The sequence below is a fragment of the Eublepharis macularius genome, chromosome 7, assembly GCF_028583425.1.
Source record: "Eublepharis macularius isolate TG4126 chromosome 7, MPM_Emac_v1.0, whole genome shotgun sequence".
Lineage (NCBI taxonomy): Eukaryota > Metazoa > Chordata > Lepidosauria > Squamata > Eublepharidae > Eublepharis > Eublepharis macularius.
The window spans coordinates 45359706-45383490 of NC_072796.1; the positions used below are offsets into that span (position 1 = coordinate 45359706).

At 40.5% G+C, this 23785-nt stretch overlaps 1 protein-coding gene across 3 annotated transcripts in view; it reads right to left on the bottom strand.

Moving 5' to 3' along the window:
• The window catches only part of KIF13A (kinesin family member 13A), a 128210-nt gene that overhangs the window by 96272 nt on the left and 8153 nt on the right, over positions 1–23785 (bottom strand). The window lies entirely within an intron of this gene.

Sequence of the window (23785 nt, forward strand, 5' to 3'; positions counted from 1 at the left end):
ACACAATTATTTCAAGGCTTTCATTTTGCCTTACAAAACAAGCACTAATATAGAAGACTTTTTAAAAAGAGTTTGCATATTGTCAACGGTTTCATCAGTACATCTGAAAACATTCTCTGAGCCATTTTATTATAACTGCAAATGGAAACAATACAGCACTCTGAAAGCAAGTTAGTTTTCAAGAAATAACTTTATATAAGCCCATATCATTTTGGCCACAGTATTTTTATTTACACATGAACATGTTCAGAACAATACTATTTACAGTTCAAACTACAGCTATTCATCAAGAACCAAAATTTATTGCCTTATTCAATTATAAGGGGATGGGGTAGGGAATGGAACCACCTTTCAGATTTCATACAGTTTGCTGTAGCATAGTATTTAAATGGCTGGGCTGCAAATCACCACTCTGTCTGTTCAACTCCCACCACTGCCATGAACTCTGCAGGTGGCCTTGGGTAAACTACTCCTCTCAGCCCCAGCTCTACAGCTGTATTGTGAGGATCATAACAACACTGACTTTGTTCACTGCTCTGAATGTGGCACTAATCTGTCCAGAAGAAAACAGGGTTGTATTTACCTGTAACTGTTGTTCATTGAGTGATGTTCTGGGCAGGCATACATGGGAACTGTGCATGCACAGGCCAGCCACAGACACTCTGAAGCTCCTAGAGGTGCAAAGCACTCACCTAACCTTTTTGTGCGCTTTTCTCCTCCAGGTGGGGCAAGTGGCTCCCTCCCTCGCACGCTGTGAGGAAGGATGTGAACGTGCACAGAAGACAACTTGATGAACAGTTACAGGTAAGTGCAACCTGTTTTTCATCGTTGTGTCTTCTGTGCAGTCCCACATGAGAGATTAGCATATTAACTTACCCAGGAGATGGGTGTGAAGCTTTTTAATAGAAGAGACTCTTCAGGAGGGCCTTGCCCACAGGTGTGTCCCTTCTGGAGTCTATGTCAATGGCATAATGCTTGATAAATGTGGATGATGTAGACCAGGTGGCCACTTTACACAATTCCACTAGAGGGATGCCTAAGTTAAAAGCTGATGAGGTGAACTGAGCCCTTGTAGATTGTGTTCTTATGTGCAATGGGTATGGTTGTTTAGATTGATTATATAACAATCTTAATGAACCAAACCATCCAATTTTTGGGCCCTCTAAATGAGACAAAGAGATTACGTGCCTTTTGGAAAGAAACTGTCCTATCCAAGTGAAAGCACAAAGTACATTGTGTGCAAATGTCTCTCTGTGTCAGTTGTAGGAATAGGGGGAAAAAACTGGTAAGACAATGTTCACCTTCAGTAGAAAGGGGAGGCTTGGACAGAGTACAAGCTTGTCAGTGAATATCATAATGAAAGGATGGTCACTTACCCTCCTAGCCACATTATAGACACCAGAAAAGCTGTTTTAGTTGTCAGAAAGGAGCAGGTAGCTAGATACTCAAAAAGTTTATGCATGAGTGAAGCAAGAACCAATGAGAGACTCCACTGGGGAATTGGTCTGAATGCTGGAGGATATTGGTTTGCTAAACCTCTGAGGAAGGGCTTGCATTGTGGCTGGGCAAAGAAAGATTTCCTGTTTATCTCATCATAGTAGGCCGAAATGGCCATTAGCCAAACTTTGGTCCTTTAGCTGGAACAAATAGTGCAAAACAGATGTTAACAAGGCCAAAACTGGGTTCAAGTTGTTGTCTGTGGCCCAAAGAGAGAATCTTTTTCATTTGTCTAGGTATGATTTCCTGGTGGATGGTTTCCTAGCTTCCAACAGGACCTCCTAGACTGGGGAGGAGAAATTCAGTCCAGGAGGGATATGAACTAGGCTATCAGTTTCAGAGTGCCCAGGTCGTGGTGGAGAACCACATCGTCCTGTAGAAGGTGTTAGGGGAGAATGGTAGATTCTGCCCCACGACATTTGGAATAGAGAGGCAAACCAGGCTTGTCTCGGCCAGTAAGGGACTATTACGATTGATGGAGTGAGTGTAAATAACACAGCGGAATTATGCTGTGCTGATTAGAGAGGCAAAAAGTTTTATTTGAGGAAGTTACATACTTCATAGTAAAGAGGAGAGAGAGAGATCCTTGCTATCTACATCTTGCAGAGAGAGAGAAGAAGTGTGGCAGGAGAGAGAAGAAGCAGGATATTGCCCTGTTTAGCCCAATAGGAAACAAGACAAGGAAATGACCCCCAGGAAACGAGAGGTGCTACTCTCACTGTCCTAACTAAGTGATCCTTGCTGCCCCCTGCATGGTAGGCTCTTCTTCCTTCTTGCTGCTGTCGTACACCAGACATTGCTATTTCCAACAACGATCACCAAGGAACTTTCTCTCATCATCTTGCTGAGTGTCAATATCATAAGAAGAAGAGGAGGGAATGCATACAGGAAGGTGCCCATCCAAGCAATCTAAAAGGCATCCCCGAGAGACACCTTCCCCTTTCCTGCCCATGAGCAATATCGAGCACATCTCCCATTGAGATCTGTGGCAAACCAATCTATGGTCAGATATCCTCATGTTGCATAAACAGGGCGGAGGAAGTCCATGCGGATGGACCATTTGTAGTTCTAGGATTTGGACTGACAGTGCATCTGCCAAAACATTGTCCTTGTCCGCTATGTGTATGAAACGATGCTGGATAGCCCATTACCAATCTGTGCCCTCCTGTCTGTTCAAGTATTGACACGAGGACACGATGCTGGATAGCCCATTCCCAATCTGTGCCCTCCTGTCTGCTCAAGTATTGAACAGTCGTATTGTCCATGCATACCTGAACGTTCTTGCCTTCCACTAGGCAAACCAGAGCCTTCAGAGCATACCTTATTGCCCTTAGCTCTAGGAGCCTGATGTGAACAGACAATTCTTGACAGGACTATGCTCCCTTTACCTGGGTGGTCCCAGAACAAACTTCCCATCCCAACAGAGAGGTATCTGTGTAGATCAAGCTGTGAACTGGGGAGGAGCCAAAGGGGGTCCCCAGTAAGAGGTTCTGTGTGTTGTTCCACCACTTCAGGGACCTGGGGAAGAACCTCGGGATAGAGAACTGCTTGTACGAGTTTTGACAGTGTGGGTGAACGGAACTATCACAGTCAGAGAGGTCATAAAACCTAATAGTCTTTGATCTTGTTAAGAGAGAAAACAGTGTTTTAACAATTTATCACTGGAGACTCAAAACACCTATTGCAATAAGATTTTATGTACTTTTACTAATGTAAAAGTACATAAAATCTTATTGCAATATGATACAGTATCAGAAAAGGTAAAAAACTGTATGATAAAATGGATGGAAAACATTGGAGAAAATATATCTGTGAACCAGTGAGAAAATTCATGGACTAAAGAAATTACAGATTGCTAAATATTAAGGGAGAACTGGTATAAAATATTTTAGATGATGTATTACTCCTAAGGACATTGCAAAAGCTAATAAGGATTGTAGTGGAAAGTGTTAAAAATGTCAACACCCAGATGCAACATTCTATCATATATGGTGGACATGCAAGACAGCAAGGAAATACTGGATAAAAATATATGAAGAGATGCAAAAGATATTGAGTCACTTTGTGTTGGACCGAAAAAATATGTTATTACATATTTTACCAAGTAATATCACAAAAACATAGTGAACTTTTTAAATATAGGTTACAGCGGCAGAATCCTGTCCAGATTTGACAGAATTGACAAATAAACGATATGAATATGCATCAATGGCAAAATTAACATCTTATACACACAACAGACCAATATTAGAATTTCAGAAAAAAATGGAAATGTTTTTTGATTATGTAGCTGAAAATTAAGAACAATTATCAGCAAAATGGATTAGTTATCAAATTTGTAATTTAATATAATACATTCTAATATAAGTAAATAAGGAGATGGAGGGGAGAAATATTTTGTAGTTTATATATTCTGTAACTTGTAATTATCTTTGATTTATATAACCTTGTTTTAGAGAGAGAGAGAGCTAGAGCAGAGGAGCGGAGAGAAGATGCGTCCTTCTTCAGTGGTGGCAAAAGAAGAACTAAGGGACAGAATCTTTGTGTATGCAGCCCTTTGCCAATTCAAGTTCAAGTTAGCCTTTATTGGCACATATCAACAATTCAAGTTATCCATTTACAAAAAAGAAAAACAAATACATAAATACAATTATAGCTTATTTCTGTGATATCCTTTGACACAACTTCAAAGCAGAATGGAGAAACTTAGCCACCTTCTCGGTGACATCAGGAAAGGAATAGTTCAACAGTCTATAGACTTTGAGCGAGTCAGAGCAATCCATCATACTAGCTAGAACAGATTTTAAATATGTTTGACATATACCAGCATACAAATGACGATGCAAAAGAACTTGTGTAATTGACTCAACATATTTTTGTTTACATAAACAGCATCTAGCTGAATAGGCTATCCTGTTAAATCTGCCATATAGAATGGCCGAAGACATAGCATTGCACCTGGCCAACCTTTGTCAATTCACAAGGCAATGGTGGCCCTCAAGATGAAGACCAGGAGTGAGAACTCCTTCCTCCAGATGCTTCCCCCGTGTCCTCTTCTCTGCCACAGGTGGGGGGCTGGCAAGCCTATTTCCAAAGCTTTCTTGGTTGTTATTTGGTGAGGTTTGGGAGCAACAGACTTCTCCTTTCCTACTTATCTCCAGTTAAGAAAGACAAACTATTAAAATGCAGTGTTGAGATTTTTATCCAGCCCAAACCTCCAAAGCAGTAACAATAGAAAGGGGACACCCCAACTGGGTCAAAACGTTTTTTTCTTTTTCAAAGTAACAAATGCTCACTCCTTATACATAAATAAAGACATGACTCCAAATAACTGAAGCAAAATAAGTAATTAAAAGTCCATTCTTTTTCACTCTTTATACACTGTAGTAATTAAGGGTCCATTCATAGTAATGCTCTTATCTTCTTTCCTTTTGCAGAGCGACACCAATACTCTTTCTCTGGCCAGTGTATTGGTGTCGCTCTCCAGTTACCTCATAAGAGAGATAGAAAATACGTGTATAAGACAAAAGGAGACAGATTAAAACGCCCCCGAGGAAGTCTGTGGGACGAAAATCAGCGTTTACAAATAGCCGGCCCCGATTTGGGCATCTGCGTGAGAATGCCAATTCCTCTGGCAACAACAACTGATAAATAAAGCTGCAAAAGGACAAGCTGCAAAAGGAAAGAAGTAAGAGCATTACTATGAATGGACCCTTAATTACTACAGTGTATAAAGAGTGAAAAAGAATGGACTTTTAATTACTTACTTTGCTTCAGTTATTTGGAGTCATGTCTTTATTTATGTATAAGGAGTGAGCATTTGTTACTTTGAAAAAGAAAAAAACTTTTTGACCCAGTTGGGGTGTCCCCTTTCTATTGTTACAGTTTAACTACTGGGTCTGTCTTGTTTGTTATACCAAACCTCCAAAGCAAGCAAGCAAACAAAAAACTAAGGAGACAAAACAATGTAAATAAAAAAACTGTTAATACCACACAACCGTCTAAATTTGGAAACACCACATTGAAGAGAAATTTCAAAGGTAGAAAACAATTAATTGCAGTAAAAAGGGGGGTGACTGTATGTACAATAAACATCACAATATGCTATAAACTATCCCTTATAGAAGCAACCTCCAGAGCTAATCCATTGTACTAGAGTTCTGATCTCTTTATTGGAATGCCCTCCTGAACATCTTTGTTTTGAACATTCTGTAAAATGACAGAAGTGGTGGTGGGGTCTTCCTGATGACCTCAGGCTGGCCATTCCATAACGCAGGATCAGCCATAAAGAATGTGCATGAATTGGCAATTGCCAATTTTACCTGTTTGCAGAATGGCACCTCCAGAAGGCTTTAATCAAATGACCGCTAGAACCTTGAATTGAACCTGATAACTGAACAGTAAGTTATGGACTATCTGCAGAATGAGACGGATATGCTGAATCCACTTTGACCTTATAGTAGCCAGAATGCAGAGTTCCATACCAAATGGAGTTTCCAAGTTGTCTTTAAGGGCAGACCTATTTAGAGTGTGTTACAACATTCCAGCCTTGAAGTAACCATGGCATGGATCTACATGGCCAGATCATCTAAATCAAGATAAGGGACCATCTTCCAAGATAAAAGAAACTGGTAGAATGCCTCCCCCCGTTGCAAAATATTGCCCAGCATGTGAGCAAGGTGCTTTCCCTCTCAATTCTCCACTATAAGATTAAATTAGCATTACACAAACTATCTGCCACCACTAAAAATGCTGAGAGGGTTAACAATGATTGCCATGTGCTCAGTTTTACTCATACAAGCCAGGGAGGCATAAGAGATTACAGTAAATCAGAGAAGCCACAGTTGTATTTACAAAACATGCAGGGTATGTCCACTCACCAAATCAGGGGAAGGTTTTGTTTTCAACAAAACTGAGCATACGGGTGAGGTGCTAAACCCTGCCCCTTCCCTCAAATCAACTCTCTCTGGTGTTTTTTGCATTACACTTCCAGCCCAGCTTGAATGAAAGAAAAGGGCTAGGCTGGAAGAAAAGAACCAAAAGCAACAGAGCACAGCAGTGGATTTAGCTCCCCTCACCTGCGTGCTTAATTTTGAACAGATGTGCCTGTATCTCTTATCATGTCTACTTTGGGCCTTAATTTCACATGACAAGAGCTAGAACTGGATGGAAAACTACACCAAATGATGAGTTGCATGTGCAAAAGCACCATAGAACACACATCAAAGACAGCTTTCGTATCACCTCAACATACAATATTTCTCAGTTAAGGGATTTCAGTCAACTGAACTACTGGATCAGCCATTAATTATATTTCCAGAAACAGCTATTATGGACACAACACAGACATTCTACAGATAAAAACTCTCTTATTCATACACATAAATCCCAAGGCTCAAGTTTCCACAAAGTCTCAGTTTGCTGAGAGATCACTGCTTCATGTGGTACTCCAGATAGACACAATTACTAGGGATTTTGCTTAGCCAAACAGAAGGTTATGAGAAAACACTGGGAGAAGATCACAAAGACTTTTTAAAAAACTAAATTCACATGAGCATGATTAATTAGATTCTCTTAAACAGACTTCGCTGTGGACAGGAGCAACAAAAGCTACCTCTATTACATTTTTACGTGTTTGCACTTATGAACAACGGAACACAAATAGGAACCAATCCTTGGTAGATAATACAAACTTTTGCAAGGGCTATGCTCATGTAAATACAATTACATTACAATGAAGGAAAAATACCACATCTTAGTGGTAGTGCACATGATCTGCATGTAGCCAAGCGTGGATACTTCCTATTCTGATACTCTTTACATTTGTATTAACTGTTTCATTTAATGTTTCACTATGTGTTTTACAGACCTGCCTGAGCACAAATGTTTTAAAGATTTATACACAATTTAAAAAGTATTTCAGATCTTATCAAGTTTTAGGAGCCTGCCCAAAAATTTAAGAGCCAAACTCATTTTTCATCCATCAGGATTTAATTACTGTTTTTAAAACTATTATTAGAGATGTACGTTTCTGAAAAATATGAAGCCATGGAGAGAGAAAAATGGAAATTTGGGGATATATGCAATATATGCCCTACTTATTTTCCTATCAAACTTAAACTTATTTTACTTTTTAACATAATAAATGCATAATTTATGAATCAGAATTTAAAAAGAACTATTTGGCATATTTATGGAATTTAAAAGTATAAAAACCTTGCTTTTCTACAAGATAAACTGCAAATATACCCAATACTTCAGACAGAACTGTCAACTTCTGCACCCTGTGCAATCTTAACACAAGTATCTTATTTTTTTGCCATTTGAAATGCAGGGGAAAAAATCACAATAGGCAGGACTACCAGCATATTTTGTTATCAAGTTAAAACTTTCCAAAATTGAAAACACAGGCCTATATAATTTATTATCAAAATATTATAACATATTATCACCAGAATTAATCATATTTAAACAATAAATGTATCCTTCAAAACACTGCATATGTCTACAGTATGCATAGGATACCATTACCTAAATCTGCAGATTTTCTTACATTAATTTTTTTATGCTACACAACTGAGTACAACCTTGTATTAAAACCTGTTTCACTCACTCAAAAAATATTTCATGGGATTTTTTTCAATGTTCAAACAAACAAACCTTGAATCCCCCCCTACTTTTTCTAGTTTTTTTCCCTGAGTCTTCACATCTTATTACAAAATCAAATCATTATAAGGGTACAAAAATATTAAGGTTTCACCATATTCTCTATTATTAAACTTCAGAAGTTGAAGGTTAAAAAGAATTGAACAAGTTTGTGTGTAAATGTGCATATTAACAGTTAATATACAAACAGAAGCAATTCTGGAATACTGCCAGCAACATTCTTTGAAACTTAAAATGCCCTTAAGGATGACACTGTTTGCTGTGTTCATTTAGAGTGTACTGCAGCAGGCAAGTTACTGTTTGGACCATTTATCCTAGATAAATTCCTTCCAATTGTCCCCACAAGATTGATATTCTGAGCTGGGCGCTCACAGGGACAAATGCCTTGCATTTATGTAGTTCCTGATATAACAGCCAATACAGGCAAACCTATTGAAAAGTGTCTTCGTATAGGTAATTGAGAAAGTAGTTGCAGAACACCACCAGGTCTTCCAGGACAACCATATACCCCTTTCAGTATACTTTCAGGCCAGGGACAGACACAGCAGCACTGATGCCTTTAGCTGGTGATCTCTATTTGAATATAGACAAGGGTTGTGCTTCTCTGTTATTAGATCAACAGCCTTTGATACAGTAAACTATACCATACTATCAAGATTTTCAAAGGCAAAAGTTAGTATTAAGGTGTGATGGACAAGAATACTTCCAGCTCAACCTCTCCTGGGGAACAGCCAATGAGAGGTGGTGAATGCTGGGGCTACTGACAGCTGGAATCTGTTAAGGAAATTAGGGAGAGAGAGGAGGATTGAAAACTGCTAAGGAGAGGCAGCAAAGATAACAGCTGGCTATTGACTTTTGCTAAATTTTATTATCCACTATTATAAGAGTATAAGGTTATATAAGCACCTTCTAACACCAATATTTCTATATGTTTTAAATCATTCACACCTGTGTTAAATTTCTTGTAAATAAAAGTTATTTTTGTTTCTGTTTTAACCCTGCCTGGCTTGAAGTTGTTGGTTAATGGGAAATAACACACACACACAGGAACATCAAGCATTCTGGTCATGACCCATGGGCCTAATTTAACCAAATGGTAGCAGTGTATAGAGGGAGTTACTCCAAGTTCCTTTTCACCACTAGCCCTGGATAGTAGCTGAGTGAGAGTAGTGAATATAGCGAGCTGGCTGCCGATCTAGTGGAGCCTCTGGGAAGAGGACAGAGAGAACCCAGTATGGATTTGGGCCAGGGCTCTCTATCTGATAAATAGAGGTTAGACAGGTGGTATATTGTGACTGCTGTTGCCTGTGAAGCCCATAACCTGTACAGGGAGCTTTATGGTGGGTGGCAGTGTGTAAGCGGTCACACAAGGGATTCATTCCCTTTGCTTCCCTTTCCCCAGCAGGTTTCCTACCTGGATGAGTGCTGTAAAGATAGTGTCGCCAGGTGCCTCTGGCAATCAACAGGAGACTTAACCTGTTGGGGGGGGGTGCTCATTGTCAATGTCATAATGGTTCTAGCAACTTGCTCATGTTGCCGGCAACATCCTGCTGTAACTCCCCATGTACTGAAGTGATGTCAACACATTGCCAGGGATGCTGACATTTCTCAAAAACCATAAAGCCTATGGTAAAACCACAGTTTTTGAGAAATACCAGAGCATCCATTGCCACTTCTAGTTTACATTCGAAGTGACATCAGCACACCAAGCCTCCACCCCTCCTTTTCCTCCTTCTCAACTTTTCCCACTGGTGCCCAAGGCTCTGGAGGGCATCAACAATTGCCAGAAGATTGCCCACCATAAGCGGGTACCTTGCAAGCCTTATGTGAGGGTACTAACGGAAATAGAGAAAAAGGACAAACTGCCTGCACACTATACCTATCATGTAATTGATGTTCCTAATATTATCAAAATTATGAAATTAAAAAAATACACAAGTAGCATGAAAAAGCTTCTGTCAACCAAGAAGTTGAGAAGAATTCTGAAATTTTATGAATATATGACTGACTTAAATTTATTAACAGTACACACATAAGATTTGGGGAAGAGCCATGACTCAGTGATAGTGACTCATCTGTTTGGCATGCAGAAGGCCCTAAATCCAATCCCCAGCAACTCCAATTAAAAGTATCAGCGGATGTGAAAGACCTCTACCTGAGATTCTGCAGAGTTGCTGCCAGCCTAAGCAGACAGTATTGATCTCAATGGATCACTGGTCTGATTCAGTATAAAGGTAGCTTCATGTGTATGATTTGTGTAAAAATTGCCCTTAGTCAGTGGCCCCCTTGATGAATACTATTCCAAAAGTATCTGCTAAGCCATATGCTATTTGTTCCTAAATTCACTATTTAAAAAAAACAATCAGCAAATCAATCAGTCTTAACATTTTCTACATGCTGAAATTATCAAGGTGACATACTCAGGCCTGTGAAAAAAACCCAGATCTAAGCAAACATATGAAAAACTTATCAGCACTAGCAAACATTTCCTTATTGGCATTGTCTCCTTCTAAGCATGGAAACACAATTTCCATCAATGCAGTAAACAGTCTTAATGAGAACCAACATATAAAACAAGCGTGAAACTAAGAAAATTAAGCAAATGCTTTGGACATGTCCCAGTCATTTGATCTTTTTGGGAAGAAGCTAGTACTCATGAACTTTGTATTAGAATACCCATTTTTGAGAATGTTTCAGACTTTTAAACTATCTGCCTGTATCCTGGAACCTAACTAATGTTCACCAAAAATGGACTCTCCGTGCCCTTATTGCAGCTAAGACTTAAATGACAACATTAGAGACACAAAAGGATTCACTGAACTGAGGACCTTACAACTTTATCAGCATTCAAAGGTATGCCATATAGACAACTGCAAAAGGACTTATTTTTTAAAATCTGGAAACTGTTTCTGGATGCTTATGTGCAGATTTTTCACTACTGTTGTCATACTTTTATTTTTATTTCTTTGAGGCTTGCTTTAATTTTTCTTTTTTCAAGTTAAAAACTTCTGATACAAGATGCATATCAATTTTACTGTACAGACTTTTATAATGGTGCATCCTTAGGGATTCCAGGTGCCTGCTGGTGGTGGGCAAACACCTGGTGGTTTACCTGCTTGCTCACCAGTTTCTGTTGACCGGCGGATGGTTTGGGGCCATCTGGAGATTGCCCACCACCAGCAGGCACCCCAGGAACACGAGCAGCACGTGCTCCCAACAGACACAACAACCTTGTGCCAGCTGTGGGAGTGCTCCCATTGCCAGTGGGATTACATCACTTCTCCCACACAAGTGCGGGAGAGAGTGCACACAAAAATCACCACACCAGAGGCATAAGGTAACAAGTTCCACCCTCTCTCACTGTGAAGGTATAGGGACCTGGCAACCCTATGAATCCTCCTATACTCAGTTACAGTGTACAGAAAAATTTCCTTGAATGTGATTTGGGACAAATACCTTTTGAAGATTTTGTGAGTTTTTGTATAAAGTTCTTTATGTGAAGAAGGTGGTTTGAATTAACTTTTAAACCAGAAAGGATTCTGGTAATAGGGCCTTCACTGTCTCACTGGTATTATCAGTATTCAGTAGCCAAATATTTAGAAGAGTAAAGTTGGTAGTTTTCCATGAACAATTATGACCATTTCATCCCTTCTTTGATTTAATTTATTGTTGTCACTGATTATAAATATTATAAATTGAGGTATTTTATTAAGATTATTGTAAGCTCTCTTGAATACTTGGGAAAGGTGGGGAATATGTGAAATATAGACTAATTGGACTTCTTGGAATATTTTTAACTATCTAATGATTCCTTAACATATGATGACATCATAGTTCAATACTGGCAAAGTAGTAATGGTGAGTATAGACTTTACCAGAGTATCAACCAAATGTGCATGTTAGATCTGATTGATTTGAGAGGGGAGAAGAGCCAGAGAAACCTGAATAACAATACTGAATAGCAGTATTTCAGCACAGAAATATTTAACAGCTGCCCAGTTCTGATATGCCCTCCCAAATCCTTGTCTCTTTGGGTAGCAGCTCTGAAGCGTCAATGGAACTACAAGGAGTAGCAATTGCATTAATGGGACTTGCTAGCAGGCAATGTGAGAGGCAGTATCTTGGACTGCTGCTCAGCCCCTTGTTCAAATCATTTCTCTGGAAAAACTAGAAATCTAATGTATTGCACACTAGGAATGTGACCAAGAACATTTCCATTTTAGTTCCAGGATTTCTGGAATAATTCTGTCCCGTTGTTGGTTTGTTCTGGGTGGGCCAGTGCCAGCTTGGATCTGATCAATTTGTGTTTTTTCATTTGCCTGAGTTTCGGCCCATTGCATGTGCTCAAGACAGGAGTTGGTCAAACATATGCAGATACACGCTGTTCTTTTCAAAGGGGGGGGGAACAAGGCTCTGAGGCAGCTGTTTTTGCATGCAACAGCACCAAAATAGCACAGAACACAGTCTTCCCTCTAAAGCATTGGCCAATCAAGTTTGAGAGCATACAAGAACAGGGTTCCATGCTTATGGACTCAAAGAATGTTTAGGGAAGGCACATGTCAAGGTGGGGCGTTGGGTGGCTGTGCACACATGCACACACTGTTCTTTTCAAGGGGTGGGGATTGGGGAAAGAAGGCTCTATTTGCACTTAACCAAAAACCGAATCATCCAAACACCTATAGATCCAATGAATTTCTCCTCAAGCACATGAAAACTCACACAACAATGGACCCTAAAGCATGCAAGTGTTGGCAGATGCACACAATGGCAGGAAACTTACTGGCAAAGCAATGGTGGTATGGTGTGCTGGCGCAGCGCGCCAGCAATAGAACACTCCATTGCTAACCAGTGCAGCAAAATCTTTTTAAAAAACTATACCTGCTTTAGTGACAAATTACTATAGTTGAGTCCTGCTGTTATGCCATGTTTCCTTGTGCCTTGTACTTTTGTCCCCACGACGAGGGAAAAAGACTCCTCACCCTAATCTGCTTTGCAACAGCCTGGGACTCCCTGTTCAGATATGCCTCAGGCCTGTCCTTTGCATTGTGCATAAAAGCACACAGAAAGGGAGCACCAGATGTTAGTTTTCCCTTAACAGGCAGGGGAGGAAGGACGGCACTCTTTTTTCTATTTTTTACTGGTAAAAGTGGGAGACTGGACAGGACAAAGCTGCCAGTCTCCCTTTCCGACTAAAACCATTAACCCAAAGTTGAATGAAAATGAAGAACAATGGCAGGCACAGCTGAATGAGAGACTGCTGTCGGTGTGGACAAAAATAAAAAATCTGACCAGACTGGTCCTTACATGTAGAGTACTGGTCTGGAAATACTTGGGTGTGTGTGCGTGTGCAATACACATGCCTGCTACCTCCATGTCATTTAATGCTGGGTTAACAGTTTTAATCATGAAAGCCTTCAGGTGCTGTTCGACCCACTATCTTTGGAGGATTTCTTTTGTCACAGTGGTGGCACTGGAACCTAAGCAAAAGACAGCAGCAACAGCACGCCACTGAATGCGCATGAACCACCTCTACATGCCTGGGATCTCCTCAGTGTGGCTCTCCTTTAACGATTTCTTTGTCTTTCCAATTTTAATCAGAACCTTTGAGGCAGCTGGGGAATCAGAGGCTGAAGGAGACCACTCCCCCCTCAAACCCATGTGTGCATGCCCATGTGGATGTTGCCAGTCTTTCCTTGCCTTGTGCGTAAAAATGCACATAAAGGGATGGTGATGGTGATGCTGTCTGGAACTCCCCTCTCCGGTGCAAAGCAAACCTTTTGTGATTTGATCCCGAGTTAGTCAATGCCAGTGCCATTGCCCAGGAAGTGCTGAAGAAAAAATGCACTCGTACATGTGGGAACAAATGATATTGCCCAGCACAGTCAAGAATGCATTAAAAGAGACTATGCTGCTCTGGGTAAAAAGGTTAAGGACTTGGGAGCACAGGTTGTGTTTTTGTCAGTTCTTCCTATTGAAGGCTGTGGTTTAGGAAGGGAAAGAAGAATACTGCAAATAAATGACTGGCTATGTAGATGGTGTCATCAGGAAAGTTTGGGTTTTGGGGCCATGGCTTATGCTTTTGAGATGAAGTTCTTCTATCAAGAGATGATTTGCACCTCACAAGGGTAGGAAAAATGTGTTTGGTAAGAGCCTTGCAAACTTGATATGGAGGGCTTTAAACTAAGCCCTATGGGGGAGAGAGAGAAAAATTCAAAGCCTATAACTGGAGATGAGAACACTGAAGATCTGCGAGGAATGGCGTATATGCTAGGAAACATTCACTTGCAGGTAAGTACAGAAACAAAAGCCTCAGGGCATATAACTCATGGTTTCTGATGCCTCTATACTAATGCACTGAGTATGGGAAACAAGCAGGAGGAACTTGAAGTCCTAATACAAGAAAGGGACTACGACATAATAGCCGTTACTGAAACTTGGTAGAATGACAACTGGAATACTAGGATTGAGGGATACAACTTGTTTAAAAGGCATAGACAAATAAGGAAGTGGGGAGGAATAGCATATGTAAAGGAGGTATATACTTGTGAGGAAATAGATGTATCTGAGCATGGAAGTTCAGTTGTGTCGTAAGTCAGCCTTGTCCTGTGCTCAGTGAAGAGTCATCAGATGAAGAGCTGCCTGCAGTTCACCCCCAAACTGACCCAGCTGCAGCAGCTGACCTTGAGTCTGACGAGAAACAATTCCCAGCTAATCAACTAGCACAGCCTTCAGGAGTAACAGACCCAACATCAGGGAATTGTGACCCTTGGACTGGAACTGACTTGTGGCTTCTCTGGAACTCAGACCCTTGGACTGGACCTGACTCTTAGCTTTTCTGGAACCCTTGACATTTGGGACTGGACTCTATTTGCTCTTTGCTACCTGTTCATGACAGGCCTCTGCACTCCGCCCCCTGGCTCCTAGGGGACTACGCCAGTACATTTGAGAGTATCTGGGTAAAAATAAAAAGAATAAGAATAAAAATAATAGTGATATTATGGTGGGGTCTGTTATAGATCACCAAGCCAGGCAGAGGACTTGGATGAGACATTCCTAGAACCAATTACAAAGTTCTCAAAAAGATGGGACACAGTGGTCATGGGACATTTTATTTACCCAGATATCTGTTGGAAGTCTAACTCTGCTAAAAATGAAAGGTGAAATAAATACCTGACTTGTCTTGCTGTCAACTTCATTTTTCAGAAAGCGAAGAGGGAAACAAGGGGATCTGCTATTTTGAACTTGATTCTCACCAACACGGAACAACTGGTTGACGAGGTGAAAGTAGTGGGCACCCTGGGTAGCAGTAACCATGTAAGTTTGGAATTTACAGTCTTGAGGAAGGGAAAAGCTGTATGTAGTCAGACATATAGGTTGGACTTCAGGAAAGTAAATTTTAACAAACTGACCATAGGATTCTATCCAGTTTTGTTGGATAGAATCCCATGGTAAGAAATACTTAAGGAGAAGGAAGTTCAAGAAGGGTGGGAGTTTCTTAAAGGCAAAATATTGAAAGCACAATCACAAACAATTCCTATGAGAAGGAAAAAGAGGAGGAGCCTAAAGAAGCCAAGGTCTCTCCATAAACAGCTTTCTAATGAATTGAGAAATAAAAAAGACTCATTTAGGAAATGGAAGGAGAGTCTTATAACCAAGGATGAATATAAACAAATAACCAATGCTGGTAGGGAGAGTGTTAGAAAAGCTAAAATTTGGTATGAGCTTAGGCTAGCAAGAGATGCTAAAAACAACAACAAAGGGTTCTTTGCTTATGTTCAAAGTAAGAAAAAGAGCAAGGACATGGTAGGCCCATTGCAGGAACAGGAAAGTGAAATTGTAACAGGAGATGAAGAGACAGCGGAACTGCTCAATTCCTACTTTTCCTCAGTCTTCTCCTGCAAGGGAAATGGTGCTCAACATGGCAATAAACACATGACGGGGGAAGGGAGTTACAGCCTAGGATTGACATAGGGGTAGTACATAAACACCTAGTTTCTTTAAATGAAACTAAATCCTCAGAGCCAGATGAATTGCATTCAATGGTACTAAAAGAACTTGCACATGTAATTTCTGAGCCTCTGTCCATCATTTTTTAGAATTCTTGCAAAACAAGTGAGGTGCCAGAAGATTGGAGGTGGGTAAATGTTGTCCCCATCTTCAAGAAGGGGAAAAAGGAGGCTCCGGCTAACTATCTACCCGTCAGCTTGACGTCTATATCTGGAAAAGTTTTAAACCAAATCATCAGTCGGTCCTTGAGCATTTAGAAAAGATGGGTGTGATTACCAAGAGCCAGCATGGGTTTCTCAAGAACAAGTCATGTCAGACTAACCTTATCTCTGTTTTTGAGAAAGTTACTACATTGTTGGATGAGGGGAATGTCATAGACATAGTTCATCTCAATTTTACTAAGGCTTTTGATAAGGTTCCACATAATGTCCTTGTTGACAAGTTGGTAATATGTGATTTGGATCCTATTACTGTTAGGTGAATTGGTAATTGGTTGACAGATTGCACCCAAAGAGTGCTTGTTAATGGTTCCTCATCCTCTTGGAAAAGAGTGTCAAGTGGAACATTTGGTGTAGTGGTTAAGAGCACGGGACTCTAATCTGGAGAGCCAGGTTTGATTCCCCACTCCTTCAGTTGAAGCCAGCTGGGTGACCTTGAGCTAGTCACGGCTCTCTGGAGCTCTCTCAGCCCCACCCACCTCACAGGGAGTTTTGTTGTGAGGATAATAATGACATACTTTGTAAACTGCTCTGAGTGGACATTAAGTTGTCCTGAAGGGCAGTATATAAATCAAATATTATTATTGTGTTATTAATGCCTCGTGTATTGGTCCTGAGACCTTCTCTGTTCAACATTTTTATAAATGATTTTAATGAAGGAGTAGAGGAAATGCTTATTAAATTTGCAGATGATACTAAATTGGGAGGGGTAGCAAATACAATAGAAGACAGATTCAGGAAACAGGATGATCTTGACAGGCTGAAAACTGGGCTAAAACAAATAAAATGAATTTCAACAGAGATAAATATAAAGTTCTGTATTTAGGTAGGAAAAATCAAATGCATAATTATGGGATGGGGAGACTGGTCTTGGCAGTAGCATATGTGAAAAGAATCTAGGGGTCTTAGTAGACCATACACTGAACATGAATCAACAGTGCGATGTGGAAGCTAAAAAGGCAAATGCAATTTTGGGCTGCATCAACAGAAATATAAGTGTCCAAATCATGCGAAGTGATGGTATCACTTTGCTCTGCTCTGGTTAGACTTCACCTAGAATATTGTGTTCAGTTTGGGGCACCACAATTTAAGAAGGATATAGACAAGCTGGAGCGTGTCCAGAGAAGACAATGAAGATGGTGAGGGGTCTGGAGACCAAGTTCTATGAGGAAAGGTTGAAGGAGTTTGAGATGTTTAGCCTGGAGATGAGACGCATGAAAGGTGATGTAACCCCCTTCAATTATTTGAGGGGCTGTCATATAGAGGACAGTGCGAAGTTATTTTCTGTTGCCTCAGAAGGTCAGACCAGAACCAAGAGGTTGAAATTAAATCAAAAGAGTTTTCAGCTAAACATTAGGAAGAACTTCCTGACAGTTAGGGCGGCCCCTCAGTGGAATAGGCTTCCTTGGGAGGTGGTGGGCTCTCCTTCTTTGGAGGTTTTTAAGCAGAGGCTAGATGGCCATCTGACAGCAATGCTGATTCTGTGAACTTAAGAAGATCATGAGAGGGAGGGCAGGAAGGGTTACATCAGTGCTTAGTTCTCGTGGCCCTTTCTTACATGCCCAAGGTAATGCTGATTGCCTCCTTGGGATTAGGTAGCAATTTTCCTCAGGCCAGTTTGGCTAGGGATCCTGACGATGTTTTGCCATCTTCTGGGCATGGAGCTGGGATCACTGGGGGGGGTGGGGTGAGGGGTGAGGTAGTTGTGAATTTCATGCATTATGCAGGGGTTAGACTAGATGACCCTGGAGATCCCTTCCAACCCTATGATTCTATGCCTTGCACATCCCCTTCCCATCAACAGAGTTAACACTAAGGGCTCAGATTCTCCTTTTTGGATCCAATTGGTTGCATGGTAAGTGCAGACAGGTTCCTGTGAGTGTAATATGGAGGCAAGGAGAATGATGTTCACTGCTTTGGGTTCCCATTGTGGAGAAATAAAGTCTGAAATATAAATGAAGATGGGGGGCAGAAAAAAGACAGGTTGTTTAATGGGTTTGAAGGATAGAAGTATGAAAGGAAAGGTGAGCACATGTAGGCTGCCAGGAGAAAGGAAAGAAGTAATCGTGTGGGAAGGGGATTCAGGGAAAAGTGAAGTACCTCTTCCAAGTCCTTGCAGGTTTCCCACTATGCAATTGGGCCTGGCTCAGCTGGATCATAGGGAAGTGGTTGTCCAAGAGGAAAGGAAGAAAGATGAAGACTGAGGACAGACAAGGGTGGGTGGGAAGGAGAGAAGCAGGAAAAGGGGGAGAGGCTATGGGGGCAGGAAAAGGAAAGAGGACATGGTAGGGGAGGCGAAAATGAGATACCCCCTGCAAGTCCTCGAGGGTCTCCACTCTTAGTTAATAGCTTTTGCTTAGTTTTTTAATATTTGGGTTTGTAACTTTCTTTTAAATGTGTTTTAAATAAATGATATGATACCCACTGAAAGACTTTGATTTGGCTAAGAGGTGCTTCCAATTAATGTTAAGAAAACTGTAGTAAAATAATTTCTACATTTTACTATTGCTTGACTCATCGGTTTCTGAACAAAGAAACTCTGAATCCCAGAGTTTTTAAAAATGGGAGCAGTTGTCTTTTGCAAAAATCTGTGATAACCGTTGGTTGGATGAAGAATATACTTCTCATTCTTTAAGAATGCATCTGTCAGAGTCTGTTCCCCTGGAATATGCAGGGAATATGTAGAATACTGCACAACCCATCTCAGTAGTGTTCCAGTTTAGGACACTACTTTAAACCTTTCCAACCTTAAAAATTAGTACTTTGCTTTTCCTACAGATTCTTGGAATGTTGGATGGCCTGCAGCTTGCCATTTCAACTGGAACTATTATATTCTCACTTGTGTTTGGAAGGGAAACACATGGTAGGCTATAGCTCTTCTTTGCATGTAAGAACAGGTCACATGTGAATAACTCATGCAAAAGAGGTGCAGAAATTTACTGGATTAACAGTAGAGAAAAGGGAAAGTATGACTGCCCTTTTCCAGGGTGGATGACAAAAAAGAGCTTAAGTATTCTAAGAATTTTATTTTTCCCCATCTCAATCTTCAATGCCCAAAGATATTTCTGCTTCTGTAGGAAGTTCAGGCCTGTCTAACAGACTTAAATTTTGTGAATTCTGTAAACCAATTATGTTTGCATGGATTATTACTTTGTTCTCTTTTGATGAAAAGATTAAGTGAACCAGATGTAAATATTTATACTGTCTACATGCTATTTGTGTATACACTCAGAAAATAACATTGAAAGAAATGAAAAAAAAATTAAGCTCAGTTGTTTAAGTAACACTTTCTATCAAAATGTCCATCCTTTCATCAAGCTAGCTTTAGTCTTATGAGCAGTTCTACTGGGCACTCTTTTGCTTTCTATTGCACAAAGCAAGTATATTGATTCAGTATAATTGAGATTTGCATTGGGCTGGATCCAAAGCTAGGTATTTTGTCAGGAAAAAGGAGGCTGGTTTTCACTGGGTTCACTCGTATTGCAGACTTCTCCACCATTCATCCTTCATTTTGTTCTTTAGGGTTCTGGGGGTTGGGGGGAGGGGAATCATGGGAAAACTTTTTTTCAAGGCCATTTAATTTTTCTGGTGGGAAATTTGGGAAATTTAAGGGAGCTCTGAAAAGAACTGACTTTTTTCTTGAGTGAAATGCTTTTTAAGACAGGGTTTTACACAAAATGTGTATCATGGACCCAAAAACAGGCCCTTTTTTGTGCATTCTCATTGGATTAAATGATAGGCCTTAAAACCAGTGTTGTTAGTGCAGAGTACATAGTCATTTACCTTGTTAACTTAAGACATCTGCTCTATAGTAACCCGTAATTATGCACTAAAATTTTGTGTCCTGGAAAATGAGATGTTAACTAGCAGGCTAAAGTGTCTTGCAGGGCTTTCATTTTGTTGCAAACACACAATAAAGGTTTTTTAATTATCCTGAAATTCTTAAATCAGAGTTCTAAAAATTCACTGAAACAGTTACAAAATGTTGAAAAAATAAACCCTAAACAAAGTAATTTCATGTTGTATTTTCACAACAATCTGCCTGTCATTCATTTGGCACATGGCATAACAACAGGTAATACTGCCTTGGACCCAAGCTTAAAGCCTGACTGAAATGAATTCAGATGATATAGTATTAAAAAAGTAATTATTCTACATATACAGAAATAATCTATGGCAGACATTCCAGTCAAACATCAAGAAAGGGCAGCTGACTCTGCAGAGAAGTGCTGACAGTTTCCTCTCTCCTTTGTCTTATTTGATATATTTGCTGGCTAATTGTTCATGTACTTTTGAGACTAGTCACTCAAGGGCATTATGTGTAAAGATGAATGAATACAGCAGGGGGTGGTAAAACATGGGGATGCATCAGCTGAGTGCAACTGTAAATAAAAAGAAAAATATTGTAAAGTGGTGTCTATATTATCAACAAACTGAATATACAGGGAACTATGTATTCTGCAGTGATTTTTGTGAATGTCCAAGTATGTTATAGATTTCTAGATGTGCTACTCTAAGGCACCTGGTTGGCTGCTGTGTGAAACAGCATGCTGGATTAAATGGGCCACTGGTCTGGTTCAGCAAGGCTCTTACCTTCTTAAAGTATGACAGGGTGTAAGGATAAAGAGGCATTTCTCTTTATCCAGGGCTTTTTTCTAGGAAAAGGGGTGGTGGAACTCAGTGGGTTGCCAGCACAGGGGGCAACTATTGGTGGGAAGTGGTGCCCCTGGTACCATATCTGCGCGCACAAAGTGCACGTATGCTCCCAGAGACAATGATGTCACTTTGAGTCAGCTGGAACAAGGGGGGGGGGAGTTTTTAAAAGTTTAAATCTCTCTCCGTGAAAATGGTCACATGGTAGTGGCCCCGCCCCTTGATCTCCAGACACAGGGGAGTTTAAATCGCCCTCCACGTGATTCCAATGTCTGGAGATCAGGAGGTGGGACCACCAGCCACGTGACCATTTTCAAGAGGTTCCGGAACTCCATTCCAACGCATTCCAGCTGAAAAAAAGCCCTGTCTTTATCTATTATTTATTAAAAGATTTATACCCTGCATTTCCACATAGCTCAAGGTGGCATACAAAATTATCTTTAAAATTTCCAAATTAAAACCATGATAAAATCTCTCCCTCCACTTTAAAAAGAAATGGACTAACAACAGCTTTTCATGGGGAAGCATTTCCTAATGTTTTCAGAGTAATCTTTAAATTCTAGTTTGCAGGACCTGTAATAGCTTGTCTTCTTTTGAATCAGTTCTCTTTTATGTAATCATTCGGAATCTTAAAAACAATGCTCAGCACACATCTCCCCTGCTTGTGCCTATGAAAATCTAGGCAGGATTCAACCCACCATCTTTTAAAATGCAGGAATCTATAGGACCAAAACTTCAAGTACAATGGGCTGGATCCAACAAGTTGCCCATTCAAGATCTTCCATGCCAATGCACCCCACACACTGCAGCCCCTTCCAAACTGAGCAAAGTTGATTCCTGGGTTCAGTGGTGTGGTGGACAGCAACAGTTCCACCTCTTCTGTGGAACAGCCAGTGAGAGCTGGTGGAATGCTAGGGCTGGTGACAGTTGGGAAATCCGTTACAGCAGGAGAAGAGAGGAGGCAGCCTGAGAAGAGTGGATTATCTGAGTTCCTGAATGAAGTAGCCTAAATGAGCTAACATCTGAGAACTGATACTCGGTGATTATTGACTGCTGGAATGAACTAGGATCGAAAGTTCAAATATTAGAAACATGAGCACGAGTTATCTAAATACTGTTTCTCTGCCTGAAAATTAGAGACTAGATAGGTTGTGTATTGTGACTTCCCTGAACTGCCTGTGAAGCCCAGAACTTGAAAAGAAAGGTTTAAAGTAGACAACAGTGGGACTCAGATCACAGGTGGATTACAATGAGGAAGGAAGGAGGGTGAAGTCTGTCTCTGGCTTTTCCATCAGTGCTGACAGAAGAGGCAGGAAGGACAGTTTTGCTCCCTTTCCCCCTTCTCACTGCAGGTAGGGTTGCCAACAGACCTCAAGAAATATACCCTGTCCTTTTAACAGAAGCTTAGAGTGTGCAAATGGGCAGCTGAAGATTTTCATGAAACAGAAGTAAACAATAACACCTATTAAATAATATGCTTAACCCTCTATTAAAGGGACAGGATATTTTTCTTCAGGTGTTTTGGTAGAGATGTGAAGAAAGACCAGGAAAAAAAGGGTTTTTTTTCTTTTAGGTTCCCCATTCCCCCTCCTCCACTCCACACACATTTTTCTGATGTAAACATAGGGAACTTTGAGGAAGCAGCAAAAAAACCCCTCTGTGAACTGTTCTCTTTTTTAGAATAGGAAACTGTTTCTTAAGACAAAGAACATGAAAGACACTGCAGACTTGGACAACCTGAAAAATCAGCAGTGGCTGAACATAGCCGAACTCAAACAGGGCACACAGTATCTTATTCCAGGACACCAAAATACTGGACAACACTTCCAACTACTTTGTCAGACTGCACAGGGAAGCCATTGAAATTCACAAGCATAAGCAAAACTTCAACAGGAAAGAAGAAACCTTAAGAATGAACAGAGCATGGTTTCCAGTTGTGAAAAACACCAGGCTAACAAAACACTCTACACCCGACAATAGCCCTGCAGAGAAGATTAGCACGTCAAGCACCAATCCATATGCAAAAGAACCTCCTCAGGATACAGTGAAGCCTCCCTCCATTAGCATTCCACACCCTGGGAAACTCTTACAGGATGACTCAGCTCAACCCCACCCCTCCTGAGTAGATATAAATGACCTGCCAACACCTTTTCCACACTGTGACACTGAGAGATCTCTGTCTTTTGGTGCTACACCTCTGAAGATGCCAGCCACAGCTGCTGGTGAAACGTCAGGAACTACAATGCCAAGACCACGGCAATACAGCCCGGAAAACCCACAACAACCATCAAGTTTAAGTTTGATAGGAATGTAAATATTGCTTGTATTTCATTTCGCCCCCCCCCCCGTTGCAAATTCTATTTTTCTGGAAAACCCTGACCAAAAAAAACCCGTTTCCCCCGTTGGCTTCAAAATTTCTGGAAATTTTACATCTTCTATTGGCAACCCTAACTGCAGCTCAATTGTGTGGCAATTATTCCAAAGGGGTCCCAAGACCTTTAAAGCCAACTCTTCCAGGATTGGAAATGGCTGCTGAGGGAGGAGAAATGGGGAAGTCCCTTGATCATCAGTACGTTCCTCTGATGGATCACTGCTTCCTACCCATTATCTGTAATAATTTGCATCAGTTTACATAAACAGATGTTGCATATAAAAACCTGCCAACAGGGATTATCAAGAGAAAACATCTATATATTTGAAATAAATAAAAATATGAATATAAGCATACACTAAGCTTCCAGTTT